Here is an 18871-nt window from a genome sequence, read left to right on the forward strand (position 1 = left end):
TGTCAGAAATAAAATGGCCCCCCTTTGATGCCAGCACTTTGGATGACAAAATTGATAAGGCCTGTGATGTTTCTGGTGTTCCCTATCAAAACAGGTGTTTCCAGTACTCGAAGTATTTTATTGGCTAAAGGACATGCTGTTTTATTATAGTGTACAACACTGCTTTGACTTTAATTTTTCCAAATATTTTATTAATACTGTAGCTGAAGACTAATTAATATTATCATATAAAGATAACAATGAATATTTATTGATCACCTCCAATGGACCAGATTCAGGGCTAAGTACTTTATGTGCCTTATGGCATTTAGCTCTTGAAATAGCCGTATGGATTGGTACTATTTTTACCCCATAGGAAACTGGGGCTCAGAGCAGCTAAGGGCTTTGCTCAGGCAACCCTGATGGTGGGTGGTGGAGCTTGGACATGACACCAGGTCCCCTGGCCAGAGCCCATTCTTTGGGTGTAGGGCTCAAGAGCCCTGGGGTGTGTGCTGTCTCTGTCTCTAGCTGACTGTGTGACTCTGTAAGTGACCTTGTGTTCTTTACCTACAAATGAAAAGGTGGGATTTGATGGTGAAGTTTCCTTATTGGTCTGCCTGGCTGTGATTCTATTCTAAAGCCATCTGTATGTCCAAGCCACTCCCCTAACCTAGTGGGCATGGAGCCATTCTCAGCTCTGAGAACAACCCTGAAGACCCATTGTGAGGTGGAAAATGTTGTGTTGACCATCAAAAGGACTAAGAAAGGCTTATCAATGGACTAGTATTTGTTGTCAAAGTTTAAAATGTTATATGAAGAATACTTGTTTAATTAAAAGTCTTGATTTGGGGGCTGGGAAACTACATAGAGCATTAAGCCAGGGAAAGGTCACTTTCTTCAAATTGCATTTTATTTTATTATTTTTTAAATTGAAGTATAGTGGATTTACAGTGTTGTAAACACAACAAAGTGATTCAGTTATATGTGCCACACACACATATATTACATATGTATGAACATATATATATATTCTTTTTCAGATTCTTTTTCTTCATACATTATTAAAAAATTTTGAGTATAGTTCCCTGTGCTATGTAGGAGGTTCTTGTTGGTTATCTATTTTACATGTAGTAGTGTATATATGATAATCCCAAACTCCTAGTTTATTTCTTCCCCCTTCCAAACTGTATTTTAAAATTCACTTTATCACATGTGTATATGTGTATCACATGTGTATTTATCACATGTGTATATCTATCATATGTATATGTGTTTTCCTAAGTAACTTTAAAAATTTTGCTGTGTGTTCCAAATTTAAGAAGTGTCTCCTGTTTGACTTCTCCTTCTTTGCCTTTTCCAGCTCACCATCTTTAAAAATTCAAAATGGGAAGGAGACTTGATCTTAAGTTTGACATCGAATTTTACATGTCATGCTGAAATAAAGGAATGATCTGATCTTAGATGGACCAATTCTCTAAGAATAGGATCACATAATTTGTAATTTCAAATTCACTTAACTTTAAAATAATATTGTATCCATACCTATGGAATGTAAGTCATATTACATTTAGTGAAACTTGCAGAAGGGCTTATATAGATAGATATAGATACAGACATTTATGCATATATGTATATATTTTTTCATTACTCCTGTTGAAATAATACTCAGATAAAGGAAATTTTAAATCACTCGAATAAGAGCAAACGTGATTCATTTGGGAACTATCTATACTATTTAAAATGGAGTTGACTTCAAATAATATACAATTGATGGAACTTAGTGAAGTTATTATTATGCATAAACACAGGAGATATGGCATAGTGACACTCCAATGTTCCTGAAGGAAGCAACACACTCTGTTGTTTCAGGACAAGAGCAGACCTGCAGCTGAATAGCATTGCAGCTCCAGAGGGAGGAGTGACCATCCGGCCAGGGAAAGGCCTTGATCAAACATCCATCCACATGCCTCCCCTTTTCTATCTTCCTCTGTCATTCAGATTTTTTTCAGCTTTATGGCTTATGGCTTCTACTCTGTCCATAATCCAGGGAAAAGAAAAAGAAGAGAAAGAGAAGGGTAAGTTAACTAGCAAGGAGCAACCAAGAAATTGCCTTTTTGTCAGAGGTCAGGTCAAGGACCATGAAAATAAGGAAGAGTCAATATGAAAGCAAGGAGGACTGCATGGAGGAGGAGGATGTCTCATGATGATACATTTCACGTTAAAGGACTGTTCACATTCCATTTCATGGCATGTCCTTGTCCTGGAGACTTTCAGTAACAGGTGACAGGAACAATGTTATTTCAGAAATGACGCCCCACCAAAAGAAGGTTTATCTTCCTCTTTACCCTTTCCTGGTGATGTCAGGACTGACTCCTTTGTTAGCGGTTCACGTTTCATTAGCTCTACCAGACCACCAGGATAAGGATCTTTGCTATTTAGCTGATTACTGTTATGAATCCACTGTCTCTTACTTAGGTATCTATACAGTTGAAAATCTTAGCTGGAAGTTAGAGGAGACCCTAAAAACCCATTTTTTCCCTCAGTACTATGCCAAGTAGACAGATGATATTAGCAACTAGCCCAAAGATCAAATAGTCAAGTGAACACAGAATAATAAAATGCTGTTTAAATCTGCCTAGGCAATGTGAGCATTAGAACTATGTATTCACACAGTTATTGTTAAGAGTTTGATGATACAAACCGCCAGGGTAATTTGACTACAACTGCTGAGTTTAGATGTTTAGATGACAGAGCTTATGCAGAGCAGTGGTCATTTACCCGAGTGGTCATTTGTGACCCGAGAAACCTGTTTTCATAAGGAGCTATTGGTACTGAACTTTTGAAATACTCTGAAACTGTTACCACATTCTTTTGGCCCGACTTTGTTGCAGATATTATTTTCCTTTCCACATCTTGATAGGCTTAGAAACTGCCCCAGGGCCATTATTTCAAAGGAGAAATTTCTCTTCCATCCTGGCTGTGATTTCTCTTTGCCCTGGGCTCTAGAAACAGAGGGACACAGTGACTTCAGTCTGATCCTCTATCTGGGGAATGTAATGTGTTTTCTGCTAATTTACTGAGTTCCATCAGGGTTATTCTCTGCCAGAATTATTTGGCAAGAATCTGCTGAAGAATTACTTTCAGCTTTGTTTGTGGTTACTAGATTCAATTGGAATTTCCTGCGTCTCCTGGCAATTCTGAGATTTTCGTGGAGGGGCCAAGGCCCTGGCTGCAAGGTGTGGTTTTGCCAGCAAATGCAAGAAGTCTGGGTACAGCATAGAGGAAGATGCTCGGGGCCCAGTTCTGAACACCTTCCCAATTTGACAATGTTGATCAACCACTGACTCAGTATAAAGAACTAAAGCCCAGGACATATGTTTTGCCCTCTTGAGGGCTATAAGAAGAAAGTATCTTATAGGGAGGAGATTAAACCAGTCTCAAATCAGGATCAAAGCAAATCCTAAAGGAAATCAACCCTGAATATTCATTAGAAGGACTGATGCTGAAGCTGAAACTCCAATACTTTGGCCATCTGATGCAAGGAGCCAACTCATTGGAAAAGACTCTGATGCTGGGAAGGATTGAGGGCAAAAGGAGAATGGGGCAACAGAGGATGAGATGGATAGGTAGCATCACTGACTCAGTGGACATGAGTTAGCTAACTGGGAGATAGTGAAGGACAGGGAAGTCTGGCGTGCTGCAGTCCCTGGGGTCACAAAAAGTCAGACAGGACTTAGTGACTGAACAACAGCAACAACAATCTTACAGGAGAGAGAGGGAAGCAGAGGTCACAAGATGAACACCAGCCCAGAGCTTTGTAGATCTGGCCATGTAGAGAGATGAGTTGTGGCTGGGGGATCTGGGAGGAGACATGGAGGGGATGGAATTGACTTGGGCTTGCAAGATTGAGGACTATCTAGGTGAGCACAACGGGGAATCTCAGGCAGAGGAGTCACGGAAGAGTGGCCAGCTTGTCACAGTTTGCTGGGACTTCCCTGGTTTTAGCAGTGAGAACCCCTCAACCCCAAGCCAAGCAGGTGGCTGGCCATGGTCGGCTGGAAGGCAGAGCTAGTGGTTTCCTTGGCCTATTGGAGGGACAGTAGGGGGGCCTTTTGTTTTTTAATGCTGCAGAGAGCAACTTTTAAACCAATCTTTGCCTATGGTTACTGGGGGTGTGGGGCGGGGATGGGGGAGGAGGGATAAACTGGGAGATTGGGACTGAGATATACACACTATGGTATATAAAATAGGTAACCAAGAAAGACCTACTGTATAGCACAGGGAAATTTACTCAATACTCTGTAATGGCCTATATGGGAAAACTATCTGTAAGAGGAGATATGTATATAACTGATTCACTTTGCTGCACACTTGAAACTAACACAACGTGTAAATCAACTATACTGCAATAAAAACTATTTTTAAAAAAGGAAGAAAAAATAAACCAGTCTTTGGAAAATGAATAATTCTAGCTTAGCTATCAGTTCAGTTCAGTTCATTTCAGTTCACTTCAGTTGCTCAGTCGTGTCCAACTCTTTGCGACCCCATGAATCGCAGCACACCAGGACTCCCTGTCCATCACCAACTCCCGGAGTTCACTCAAACTCACATCCATTGAGTTGGTGATGCCATCCAGCCATCTCATCCTTTGTTGTCCCCTTCTCCTCCTGCCCCCAATCCCTCCCAGCATCAGAGTCTTTTCCAATGAGTCAACTCTTCGCATGAGGTGGCCAAAGTACTGGAGTTTCAGCTTTAGCATCATTCCTTCCAAAGAACACCCAGGGCTGATCTCCTTTAGAAGGGACTGGTTGGATCTCCTTGCAGTCCAAGAGACTCTCAAGAATCTTCTCCAATACCACAGTTCAAAAGCATCAATTCTTCAGCACTCAGCTTTCTTCACAGTCCAACTCTCACATCCATACATGACCACAGGAAAAACCATAGCCTTGACTAGACGGACCTTTGTTGGTAAAGTAACATCTCTGCTTTTCAGTATAGCTTAGCTATATAGCCTATGATACTCTGCAATTTCCCAGCTACTGGGAATTCAATGTGAATGACAGGCTCAAGGCTCTGGAAGGTCACCATATATTTGAGGGAGATTTTTGTCATGCATTCCCCTTAATTCCCTCTTTTGTCCAAGTGGCCTCAAAATTAATGACTGAATATTTGCCAAAAATCTGGATCCCATGGAAATAGTTACTCTATGACTGTGACCATCTTTTCTGAGCTTCACTTTCTCTTTCTCAGTTCAGTCGCTCAGTCCTGTCCAACTCTTTGCGATGCCATGAACTGCAGTGTGCCAGGCTTCCCTGTCTATCACCAGCAGATAGATTTAACTTGGACTAAAGTTGAACTCCCCTCAACTGGTAATGTGACCACAATCAAATTCATAAAGAAATGAAAAGTTTCTCATGGGAAGCATCCATCTAAGTTAGTCTTTCCCTTGTTGACAATTGTTAAAACTGGGTTTAGAAAAACTATACACTGCTTCAAATCAATTCCAGTGCCAGAGACCCAAGAAAGCATTAGATTTTTGAACATAAAAAGTAATATAACTGATAAAAATGCAGTCAACCTCATGCTGGTTTCATCACAGTGACAAAAATGTCATCACAGCTCCAGACATCACATCCATGTTTAAGTCAGGAGGAAGGAGAGAGGTGTCAACTCTTTCTTTTGCTTCATTAGAATCTACACTATCTTTCTACAGTCCCTCTTGCAAACTTTCCTGGCTATTTCATTGGTCAGAACTAGGTCACATGATCCCCCCTCCCCCACTCCCTTACAAGTATCTCTGGGAAAGTGAGTATTTACTTTCTACTCTCTGGAGTAGGGGTCAGCAAAATTTGAAGACTGAGACAGTAAATATGTTAGGCTTTGCAGGTCATTTGGTCACAATACTCAACTAAGCCATACAATGCAAAAAGCAGCCACAGATAAAATGTATTTGGATCGACGTGACTGTGTTCCAATACAACTTCATTTGTGAGCAATGAAATTTGAATTTCATGTAATATTCCTGAAATCTTCTTCTTCTTTTGAGCTTTCTCCAACCATTTAAAAGTGTGGAAATCATCCTTAGCTCCTGGGTTGTACAAAAACAGGACCCCAGTCCCCTATGTGAGAGGAGGTTAGAAACAGCTTTGGAAGGCTTACCATGTGCTATGACAAACAGGCCCTGTACCGTGAGTATAGATTATTGGAAAAATGCTGTCATGCTCAATCTATCAAGCCAATGTTCATTTTCCTGAGATAACAAGAACACTTGCTTCCCAACCCTGTTCTTTGTCATGAACAGAGTGAAGTTTATCAGATAGCTTTAATTCAGAAAATCTGTATTGCTGATTTCCTAGGTCAGGAAACCTTATATATTTTACATATTTTGTTTCAAATTGCCCTACAGTGACTGTAGAACTGGATCAGGCTCTACATGAGAAAACTCTACAACAGTCTGGAACTGTATAAATTATAGACACTATTCTTTCTTGGAGAATTCCATGGGCAGAGGAGCCTGTGGGCTACAGTCCATGGGGTTGCAAAGAGTCAGACATAACTGAGCAACTGACACTTTCTTCTTTTCATAACAAAGATTTTGCCTAATTTCTCAAAGGTCTGTTTGCATTTACTTCATAAAACTTCAGAGATAAAATTACTCTAGATACTAGTTAAAACAGGAGAGTGATGTATTAGGTACCTTGATCTAATGATTATTCTCTAAAATGCTACATGTTCATTTTCTATTCTCTTTTGAACTTCATAGTTAATTTTATAATTACGTTGCATGTGTGTATTTCTATATAAATATTAAAATATGTACATATAAATTTAATATGAAATAATTCTAATATAATATGTACTATTGGTTTTTAGTCTTCACTCAGCCCTTAGGGCTCCTGGATAGCTCAGTGGTAATGAATCTGCCTGTCAATGCAGGAGATGCAGGCTTGATCCCTGGGTCAGAAGGATTCCCTGGAGAAGGAAATGGTAACCTACTCCAGTATTTTTGCCTGGGAAATCCCATGGACAGAAGAGTCTGGCAGGCTACAGTCCATGGGTTCATGAAAGAGTCGGACACGACTTAGCAACTAAACAATACCAATATAAAATACCCATATCTAAATAATCTGATGCTTCCTTAAAATTTTTTTTTAATTTTATTTATTTTTAGTTTTGGCTTTGCTGGGTCTTTGTTGCTGTCACAGATTTTCTCTAGTTGTGGCGAGTGGGGTTTCTCTCTAGTTGAGGTGTGCGGGGTTCTCATTGCAGTGGTTTCTTTTGTTGTGGACAACTGTCTCGAGGGCATACAGGCTTCAGTAGTTGTGTTTCCTGGGCTCTCGAGCACTGGTCAATAGTTGTGGGGCACGGGCTTAGTTGCTTCATCGCACGTGGGATCCTCCCAGACCAGGGATGGAACCTATGTCTCCTGCATTGGCAGGCAGATTCTTTACCACTGAGCCACCAGGGAAGCCCAATTCTGTATATTTTTAAAAACCCCAGGCAATAGATATGCACCTTATCCATGGATCTGCTTTGTGAACCAGTCAATGGGATTGCATTAGAATACAGGCTGCGTGACCATAGCAAAGAGACCTCAAATTACAGAAGCCTCAATATGAAATTAATTTCTTTCTCACATAATAGCCTGGAGGTAAATGGCCCAGGATGCTGGGTCTATTCATTCAAACACCCAAGTTGCTTCTGTTTGTTTGACCACCATCCCCTAGGGTTTCATCCTTGTCTGCATGATGAGGTTGGCTGCTGCTACATCCACATTCTATCCCATGGGAAAAACAGAGTAGATAAGCACAGAGTTGCACGTTAAGGCCAAGACTCAGCTGTACACACATCACTTCCACTTTCATAATATTGGCACAGCAGGCTACAAGGGAAACTGGAAGGTATAGTCTTCCTCTCGTGTAAGATATAGACATATATTTTTCTTGTCTCTAAATACACACTGCTGCTGCTTACTTGCTCAGCCATGTCCAACTCTCTGCGGCCCCATGAACTGTAGCCTGCCAGGCTCCTCTGTGCATGGGATTCTCCAGGCAAGAGTACTGGAGTGGGCTACCATTTCTTCCTCCAGGGGATCTTCCTGGCCCTGAGATCGAACCCATGTCTCTTGCATTTCCTGCATTGCAGACAGATTCTTTCCCACTACGCCACCTGGGAAGCCCTCCTACATACACACACTCAGATATATACATAAATAGCTAAATGGGCATATGCCCAGCTGAAATTGGACACCTGAAAATGAAACATTATTTTCAGTTAAATGTAATAAATTGAATGCTTGTGTTAATCTTTATTCTTTCATGAAACCATACTGAAAGAAAAAGAAAGTGAAGTCGCTCAGTTGTGTCCAACTCTTTGAGAACCCATGGACTGTACCCTAACAGGCTTCTCCATCCATGGGATTTTCCAGGCAAGAGTACTGGAGTAGGTTGTCATTTCCTTCTCCAGGGGATCTTCCCAACCGAAGGATCAAACGCCAGGTCTCCCGCATTGTAGGCAGACGCTTTACCCTCTGAGCTACCGGGGAAGCCCCAACCATACTGACACAAGAATAAAAAAAAAAAAAAAAAATGGTGAAAATTCAAGAAGTTAAAGAGAACAGGGGAGGAGTAAGAGGAGAAAGTGAGGTCAACACTATTTTGCAAAATGGGAAACAGATGGGAAAGTGGTAACTGACTAGGCAGAACAAAAATACCAGAAATTTAATGGCAGAGAGAGTTGAGGCAGAATGCCTGGTAGGAAACCACCCGATGCCCATTGCAGAACCTCGGAAAGCCCAAGGTATGGAAGGCACCACCTGTCCAAAGCCAGGTGTGCGGAATTCCCTGGCGGTCCAGTGTTTAGGACTCAGTGCATTCACTGCCTGGGCCCAGGTTCAATTCCTGATCAGGGGAACTAAGATCCACAAAGGTGAGTGGTGCGGCCGAAAACAAAACAAAACAAAACAACAAAGACTCGGGTGTGGAGGAGACCAAAAGCAGAGAGCAGTCAGTCTCTTGAAGAAGCAGACTCTCAGATTTCCTGTCCTGGCTCCTGCAGCTTGTGCATCGCTGACCTGAATAGAGCACAGAAGCTCTGCTCTTGGAAATTCTAGAGAAACTCTGAGCTTTGGGGCACCAAGCTCAGTGGAGGAGATGGGGTGGGGAGATGCTTTTGAAGCAGACTGAATGACAATCTTCATACTGAGCAGTAATTCCTACAGCGCTCTTCCCACACCCGGTTCCTGTAATCCTGGGAAGCTGGTTTTCTATCACCCCCAACAGGAGACTGGAGAATTCCTCTTTGGGAAAGTCAGCCAACCCAAGAGAGAAGACCTACAGATTCCAGTCCTTGTGGGTCCCCATCTGCCACAATATAATGATGCTAATCACTGAATAAATTCTATTTACACAGAGCTGCTGGTCAGCTTTTTAGTGGCAGCAATGGACATCCAAAATCAACAGATGTTTCAAGGAAGCCTTCAAAAGGAGCAAATATAACAAATGAAGAACATGAGAGACAGAGACAGTGAGAGCAAGCTTACAATAATTTATATCGTTAGATAAGAGAAAATTTTGCAACGATAAAACAAGAGCAGAATGCTAAAGTCAAAAAGCATTAAAAGAAAAGAAGGTGACATAACCATATAGTGATGATAGGAAGAGGAGAAAAATAGGTGCAGGAATGAATGAGGGTAAAGAACCCACCTGCCAATGCAGGAGATGCAAGAGATGAGGGCTCAATCCCTGGGGAAGATTCCCTGGAGGAGAACATGGCAACCCACTCCAGTATTCTTGCCAGGAGAATCCCATGGTCAGAGGATCCTGGCGGGCTACGGTCCACAATGTCACAAAGAGTTGAACACAAGCGACTTAGCACACACAAGCAGGCCTGAATGAAGAAGTCAAATTCTCTCCTATTTTGTAGGAAAGAGTCAACAGATGGACTCTAACATTAAAAAGTAAACAAAAATATCAATTTAAGGATGTCATTTAGGATATAGATGTAAACACACAAAGAAAGCTAAATGAGTAGAAAATTACTGACTGGAAGGAGGAATTGAGGTTGACGAAGGTGGGGCAGGAGACTCCTGCTTTTTACTGTATTTAATTTATGAAACCACATATGTAACATTAAAATATGTTTTTAATAAACTAATAAACATTTTATTAGTTTTAATATTATTTAAAAATATTATACTTTAAAATAATAAAAACATTAATATCTCATTTCTTGAAGACTGCTTCCCTATAAGATGTTGAGCTCTAAATGTACCAGAAGTCTCTGTGTGAAGCAATTAGGAGAAACAACAGCAAGATGGAGCAGGGGCTAGAAGCAGTTTTTCAGGGACCTCATGATCTTAACATATGAAGGCATTTGAAAGAACCCTGGATCATTCAGGAGGGAAAGTGGGAATTCCAATTTTAAGAAATCTGAGCAAATCATTGTGGACCAAGCTGCCAAATATTGACAGGACTAGCAGATGTAGAAATACAGATGTTCTGTTATTAAAAAATTTATTCTGTTTATATATTTTAATAATAGGCAGTCAGTTTGCTTGGATAATATTGGGAAATGAAGACTGGCTTTTCCTTTTAAGTTATAACCAGAAATGCTCTGCATGACAAGCCTGACATTACTGACTTTTCGAAACCTCTTCATCCTGACTGGCATCCTAGGCAATAGGTTGGATATTTTCTTTCTCAGTCTTACTCTCAGCAGAGGTTGCCCATGTGTTCCAGTTCTGGCTAATGACAAATAAGGGAAACTGCTTAGGGCCTCTGGAAAGTTTTGTCCTTCTTGATGAGGAGTTGGAGCACTGGGAAAGAGACTCTGTAGACTGGCTTGGAACACGGTGTTAATGTCATTTTCCAGCTCTCTGTGGCCATCTTGCAACCACAAGGGAAAGGCCAAGGGAATTTCCAAAGACTCCAGTCCCAAGCTCTGGCATCAACAAACCAATACCAGTAACTGTGTAACTCAAATCTCCCCCTTTTGTGTGACCAAAAGCAAGTCTACTTTCACCATTGGTTCAAATATGTGCTTGTACTATTTTTATAAATAATGTAATCTTGGCAATGTCCCCTGTGGCAACTATTGAAGGAAGGCAAAAGGATTCACTCACATCAACATGATCATTCACCACATTTGTCCATTTGTATGAAAGTTCAAAATAGTTCTTCAAGAAGTGGACATTGGGGGACTTCCCTGGTGGTCCAGTGGCTAAGACTGTGCTCCCAATGCTGGAGGCCCAGGTTTGATCCCTGGTCAGGGAACAAGATTCCACAAGGGGCAACTAAGGCCAAGTGCATACAAATAAATATTTTTTAAAAAACTATAAAAAAAGAAGTGGACCTTGGGACACAGATGTTGTAGGCATGATGAACTAATGACCCCCTTAGTGGAGGTTGCTTCAAGGGGACTGGGTAGCAGGAGTCTTTAGGACATTGGAGCCCCTGGGGAAGTGAGGATTCCCTCTGGCTGCTTTGTCTGTTTATCCTCAATGCACAGTGCATATAACATCCTTTACTCTGAGTGCCATCAAGCAAAATGTGCCAGGAAGCCATGTTTTGGGACTCACTCAAGGCTTCCCCAATAGCTCGGCTGGTAAAGAATCCGCATGCAATGCAAGAGAGAAAGGTTCAATTCCTGGGTCAGCAAGATTCCCTGGAGGAGGATATAGCCACCCACTCCGGTATTCTTGCCTGAAGGGTTCCATGGACAGAGGAGCCTGACAGGCTACAGTCCATGGGGTTGCAAAGAGTCAGACACGACTGAGCAACTAAGCACGCCAAGGCTTTTATGTGCAAAGAACCAACTCGTTGGAAAAGTCCCTAATGCTGGGAAAGATTGGAGGCAAAAGGAGAAGGGGGTGACAAAGGATGAGATGGTTGGATGGCATCACTGACTCAATGGACATGAGTTGGAGCAAACTCTGGGAGATAGTGGAGGAGAGAGGAGCCTGGCATGCTGCAGTCCATGGGGTGGCCACAAGCTAGACAAGACTTAGCGACTGAACAACAACAAGTTGCCTTGATGCTGTGTTGCTCTACATGGATAAAGTCTGCTCTAGGGAAAGTCTTGGCATTCCAGTGGTTAACACTCTCTGCTTCCACTGCAGGGCGCATGGGTTCAGTCCCTGGTGGGAGAACTCAGATCCCTCAAGCCTCCCAGCAAGGTCAGAAAGAAGAAGCTGCACTAAAGTACGAGGTACAGAGAAGCACAAGGTGTAGAATGATCAAGAAGAAACAATACTCTTCCCCAGACCCTTCAGCATCAACACCCCAAAGAAAAACAAGCTGTTACAGAGGAAATACAGTTTGCTTCCTGACTTCAGCCCCCTTTTTAAAAACAGCAATTAAAATACATAATAGATACTGGAGTGCCCCAGTGCACAGCCATTGGGTGGCAGAGTCAGAATTCGAAAGTAGATCTCCTGACTCACTAATGAAGCCGAGGGAAGAGGCACACATTACCTCCAACTCTCCAGTCTCCTGTTCCCCCTTCCTTCAGAGGTAACTGGGCAATAACGAACTTTCATAGCTGAGAGAGGGACGTGGGAGCAGGCAGCTACTGGGGTGATGTGCCGGAGGATGGTTTGGCAACCACAGAAGTGAAAACTGAAAGAATGAGGGTGGCTCGGCCAACTCCAATCCCTTTATTCGTGGTCTGTGAAGATGTGACAAGACCAGAGGAGCCAGGGCAGAGGACAGGGGCCCCATTGTTCTGCTGGGCTGAGGCCGAATGGACTTCCTCACCATTTGTTTCTCTGACCCCCTGACCTCCGCTAAATGGCACTGTCCTCGCCCCGTGCCAACTGCTGATGACGAGGAAATCAGAAGATTTGCTTGGGTGGAGACTGGGCTCTGTCCAAGCATGTGTGGCTTTATTACTCATTTCTTTAACTTCTGAGGTTGCTGCCTGAGACTGTCAACCCTGGGGCTACTGCTGGTCAGATGTTTTACTTCTGCTTGCAATGCAAGATGGTGGGGCTTTCTGTGATAAGGAAGCAATGACATCCAGGGGACCAGAAGACTAGTAGGATCTTCTCCTTATGCAAATAAGAAAAGCCCTAAAAGGCCAAAGGAATTTCCCCAAATCTCAAAACGACTCAGTGACAGGCAGGAATTACTCCCTGCTTGGTAGCCTGCCACCTCCTGAATATGTAACTTTGGCCAAAAAACTCAAGCTTCAGTTTTCTCATCTGTAGAGACTTGTAAAAGAATATTTCACATAGAAATGGGAGAAGGAGCTGAGATTATGCATATAAAGGGCATACCCCACTACCTGAGCACACAGCACATGTGGAGATGTTTGCTTTATATTATTATTGATTCCTAGCTTGTTTCTCTCCATTCAGTTCTGGGGGGTCTTCACTGTGCTGACTGCTAACTGTAGGAATCACAAGAAAAGCATCCCATTTGTGGAAACCCTTGGTGTTGTATACCTAAAAAGTGTGAATTTTCCTTTATCTAAATTATACACAAACCAACCTGAGGGTGTTTTTTAAAAAGACATTTATTCCATTGCAAACTATCGAGTCTCATTATGCACAGGTAACACTGTCATTTGAAAAGGTTCTTAAATGGTTATGGTGGCCAGTTTAAAATATGACTCGCTGGACGTGAGTCTGAGTGAACTCTGGGAGTTGGTGATGGACAGGGAGGCCTGGCGTGCTTCAATTCATGGAGTCGCAAAGAGTCAGACACGCCTGAGCGACTTCACTTTCACTTTTCACTTTCATGCATTGGAGAAGGAAATGGCAACCCACTCCAGTGTCTTGCCTGGAGAATCCCAGGGACGGCGGAGCCTGGTGGGCTGCCATCTATGGGGTCGCACAGAGTCGGACACGACTGAAGCGACTTAGCAGTAGCAGTGGAGGCAGTTATAGATATTTGTCCAGAGTATTGGTTAAGCATTCTAAAAGTTTCAGCAATCAATTCAAAAAAGTGTGTCCCTTGGTTAAATAAAGACAGTTTATTTGGGTACTTTTAAGGAAATTGCTGATTTCCCTTTGTAGTTTTGTGTGCTTTGTGTTGCCCGAAGACTTGAACGCTTTCCATGAACTCCAGAAGTTCTTTCTGAAGCTTTGCAAAGTCAGAATATATTTTCGTGATTTCCTTTCTCCCAAGCAGACAAGACTGCTTCTCTGGAATTTCCTGACACTTGGTAGCATCAGACAGAGTTATCAAGATCTAGCTGACATCCTAATTATTTGTGAATGTGTCTTATTTTCTCCTCTAGATGTTTAGCTTTTTGAGGTCGAGGGCTACAACTGAATGATATTCCTGTTCCTAACGGTGCCAAGTTAATGAAAAAAAAACAGTCATTATTGTTAACTGATAAAACAATTAAGAAGCAATGTTTTGTTTCCCAGAGAGCTTAAATAAATGAAAAAAATCATGAAACAAAATACTGTTTCATTATTGTTAATGAGTAGAGGCAGAACAAAGAAGCCATATATTGTTTTAGAGGGAACTTTAGGTCCTTGATTTAGTATAAAGAGACAATCTTTCATTAGCATATCAATTGTTTTTAAATGAATGCTTCTGACTGGACTCAGAATTAGGGCACCTGAACTGTGATCCCAGCTCTGTGACTAGTCTAAACTGGAAATTTGGCTAAGTTACTTGAGCCTCTGAATATCAGTTTACTCCTTTGGACGTTGAAGGGACTGAAGTCATTATTTGATCATCTCCAAGATTCCTTCCGGTTTTAGCATCCACCAGGTGTGGGCCTATCTGTGTGTCTCAATGCCTCGGTCGCAGTGGACTGTGAAGAAATGCCAGAGTTAACAGAGGAAGTTAGCTAAGTGGTTTCCCTTTAATATTGTTATCTATATTTTACAAACTCTTTATTGATAATATAAACTAAATCTCAGCTAAGCTCGTCTTCCATCAGCACAAATTCCACATTGGCAGGATCCAAATCACTGCCATTGTATTGAATTTGGAGTGATCAGCACATGTACTCTCATATGTAACACTCTTCCATGTATTACAAAAATTTAAAAAATAAATTTAAACAATGCTTTGAGATTAAGTTGTCCAGGGAATCTGAATCTGGGGTCTTTAAACCAGTGAGCTTAAGGGCTCCATGAACCCCTAAAATGTAGCCCTCAGAATTTTGTCACTGTTCATTCATTTTATTTACCTTCTTTCAGTAAAAGCACTTAGCACTGTGCTTAGTCGCTCAGTCACGTCTGACTCTTGGACTGTAGAGTCCAAGACCTGGACTCTTGACTCTTGCGACCCCGTGGACTGTAGCCCCCCAGGCTCCTCTGTCCATGGGGTTTTCCAGGCAAGAATACTGGAGTGGGTTACCATTTCCTGCTCCAAGCGATCTTCCCAACCCAGGGATCGAACACACGTCTCTTGTTCCTCCTGCACTCTTTACCACTGAGCCACCTGGGAAGCTGGATAGGTAGAATAAGGTGGTTTCACACTGTGGAGTATTACTCAGTGGAGTATTACTTAGATTCTACAGAGTAGAATAGCACTTAGTGAAAAAAGTAAGAAAAGTAAGCACTTATCACTGCTTGAAATTAATCATATTTTTGCTTGTTTCACCAAATCCGTGCTTGAGCTTCTCCTTCTACTTCTGCTCTACACACACACACATACACACACGCCAGTAACCCGTAAGCTCCAGGAGGGCAGCATCTCCTCTTGTCTTGTTCACCAGTGTGCCTGGCACTCAGTGGTTGCTCCATAAACATTTGTTGACTGAATGAATGTGTACACCAAAAATAAATGGATTATATAGAACCATAATAAATGGATTAGATAGAACCCGTTTAAATTCAATAACCCATCCCCCAAACCCACAAATTCGGTTTCAATATTCTTCAAAAAAATGTGTAATTTTTAAGTTTCTGGGAGGTGAAGATATATCCCAATACATATCAAAAATCCTCTTTACCCATCCATCTTTCCCGTGTCTCTTATAAGGCAGGTACCTTGAACTTTCCTCTTTCTTCCTTCCTTCCTCAAATTCCCACCCAAACTGGCTCCCTTCTTCATTCTCTCTGTCTAGCCACCCCCAGATCTATCATCTTACGAATCAGTGGGTTTTAGTGTATTCACAAGTTTCTGGAACCATCACCTCTAGTTTCAGAACATTTGCATCACTCTGTAAAGAAACTGGTACCTACTAGCTGTCACTTCCACTTACTCTTTCCTCCATCCCCTGGCAACCACTACTCTGCTGCCTGTGGATTTGCCCATTCTGGACATTTTACACAAACAGAATTGTATAGTATGTGACCTTTTTTTTTGGCCTGGTTTCTTTCATTTAGCATAATGTTTTCAAGGTTCATCGATGTTACAGTATGTATCAATACCTCATTCCTTTGTGTGGCTGAATAATATTCCATTGTGTAGATATACCACTTGTTGCTTATCTGTTCATGAGTTGATGGACATTTGTTTCTTTCCCCACATTTTGCTTATTATGAATAATGTTGCTGTGAATATTCACGCACAGGCTTTTTTGTGAAATGTGTTTTCAGTTCTCTTGGATATAAACCTAAGAGTAGAATTTCTGGTCATATGAGAATTCTATGTTTAACTTCTTGAGGAATTTCCAAATTGTTTTCCACTTTTACCAGAAAAGTATGAGGCTTCCAATTTTTTTCACATCCTCACCAACACTTGGTAGTGTCCATCTTTGTTTCTACGATAGACAGTCTAGTGGGTGCCAAGTAGTATCTCATTGTGGTTTTGACGTGCATTTCCTCAATGACTATTGAGATTAGCGATATTGAGCATCTGCCCATTTTATTGGCAATTCGTATACCTTCATTGGTGCTATGTGTATTCAAGTCCTTTGCCCCCCCCCTTTTAATTTATTTATACTTAATTTTGGCTGTGCTGGGTCTTCACTGCTGTGTGCAGGCTTTCCTCTAGTTGAGGGAGAGTGGGGGCTACTCTTCTGTTGTGTCGTGTGGGCTTCTCACTGCGGTTGCTTCTCTTGTTGTGGAGCATGGGCTCTAGACACTTGGGCTTCAGTAGTTGTCGCACACAGGCTTAATTGCTCTATGGCATGAGGGAATCTTCCTGGACCAGGGATCAAACCCGTGTCCCCTGTATTGGCCGGCGAATTCTTAACCACTGGACCACACTGAAGTCCTTGCCCATTTTTAAATTGGATTACTTGTCATTTTACTGTTGAATTGGAAGAGTTCTTCATACATCCTGGATATAAGTCCCTTGCTGGATACATGATTTGCAAATATTTCCCCCATCCCGTGGGTTGTTTTTCACTTTCTTGATGATGCCCTTGGAAGCATGAAGGTTTTGAATTTTGATAAAGTACACATTATCTACCCTAGATCTATTCTTACTCACTTTCTACATTAGTGCCCTAACCCTTAGGTAAATCAATCCAGCTTCTCTTCTTACCTCTGATTCTCCTTTCTACACAGTACCCTGAGCAGTATAACAAAGGCCCTGAGGAAAGTAGAACAGATACAGTATCTTCTTTAGGATGTGAAATAAAGAGGAAAGTCTGTGATCTCCTATAATTTTATGTTTTTGTCTCTTTCAGCTACACAAAAAAATTTCGGCACAATGTACACTTTTCTGGGAGTATGGATCTCTGTAATTATTTCATCAGATTTTCAAAGATCTCTTTCATGACAAAAATATTAAGAAATATACATCTAGCTTCATTCTCTTATTTTATAGAAATATGAAAACCTAAAGCATCTGAGTGACTTGACCAAGGTCACTAAACCTATTAGTGACAGTTCTAGAGACATTCAGGTTTCCTTAGCTCCCTGCCCCTCTCCCATCAACACCATCCCAGCATATCATGCTGCCTATAGGACTCTCATATTGCAGATGAATTCTTCTTGGAGCAGCATATTCATCTAGTACCAACATTTTTGAGACTAAGGCCAGGCAAGACTGACATGAAAGGGTATGTGGAAATTGGGAAACAGCACGGGTCTTGGGGGTTGCAGAAGCATTCGTCTGAGGCTCCTGAGAAAGCTGTTTGGCTGGATGGAGGGCAAATCAGAAAGTGACAGAATCAAAGGTCGGGGGAGGGATGGTGATATGTAAGCCCACATCACCTCTTTGCTTGGGATCAGTGGAAAATTAACCCCAGTTTAAATCATGGAAGCGCTTTGCTGAGCAGGGAACAAGAATCAGAACCTGGCAGTTAGCAAAGTGGAGAAACAAGAAAAGTGCCTTGATCCTTTCCTCTATCCAGACCATCAAAAACATTTCTATGGGTGCTCCATTGAAAAAGAAAAACAGCATTTTAGAAACTTGCTAATTTTTTACTTCTAGACCTTTTTTTTTTTTTTTTTTTTTTTTACAGTCAGCAAGAAATTTCTAAATGTTTTTATGGTTGTATGGGCGGCAAGGTTAACATCAGTACTTTGACTGCAAGTTCTATTTAGTTTAGTTAGTGATATTGTACCAATGTTGATTTCCTGGTGTTGGTACTATATTTATGTACAAAATATTAATGTAAGAGGAAGCTGGGTGAAGGATATATGGAAATTCCGTCATTTGGGGGTAACTTTTCTGTAAGTCTAAAATTATCTCAAAGTAAAAAGTAAATAAAAAAAAGAAAAAATTTTGGCTCCATTGTTTAGTTGTTTTTGTATCCAGAAATGTATGTTTTAGCAAAACATTCTTTATGGGATCCTAATTAAAAATATTAACTAAAATCTAAACATGGGAAATCTTATTGAATTTACATACTTATTTTACTTTGTATCATGCGCAAGTGGTGTATTTCTAACGTTTGAAATTTTTAAATATTAAAGGATATGCATTGAAAACTTGATCTCTACTTTCAGCCACAAAGTCACCCAGTTCCTCTACTTGCAAGCAAAGTTTTTTGATTTTCCACATGTATATATAGATATACTGGCATATAT

The sequence above is a fragment of the Bubalus bubalis genome, chromosome 2 (genome assembly GCF_019923935.1).
Source record: "Bubalus bubalis isolate 160015118507 breed Murrah chromosome 2, NDDB_SH_1, whole genome shotgun sequence".
Lineage (NCBI taxonomy): Eukaryota > Metazoa > Chordata > Mammalia > Artiodactyla > Bovidae > Bubalus > Bubalus bubalis.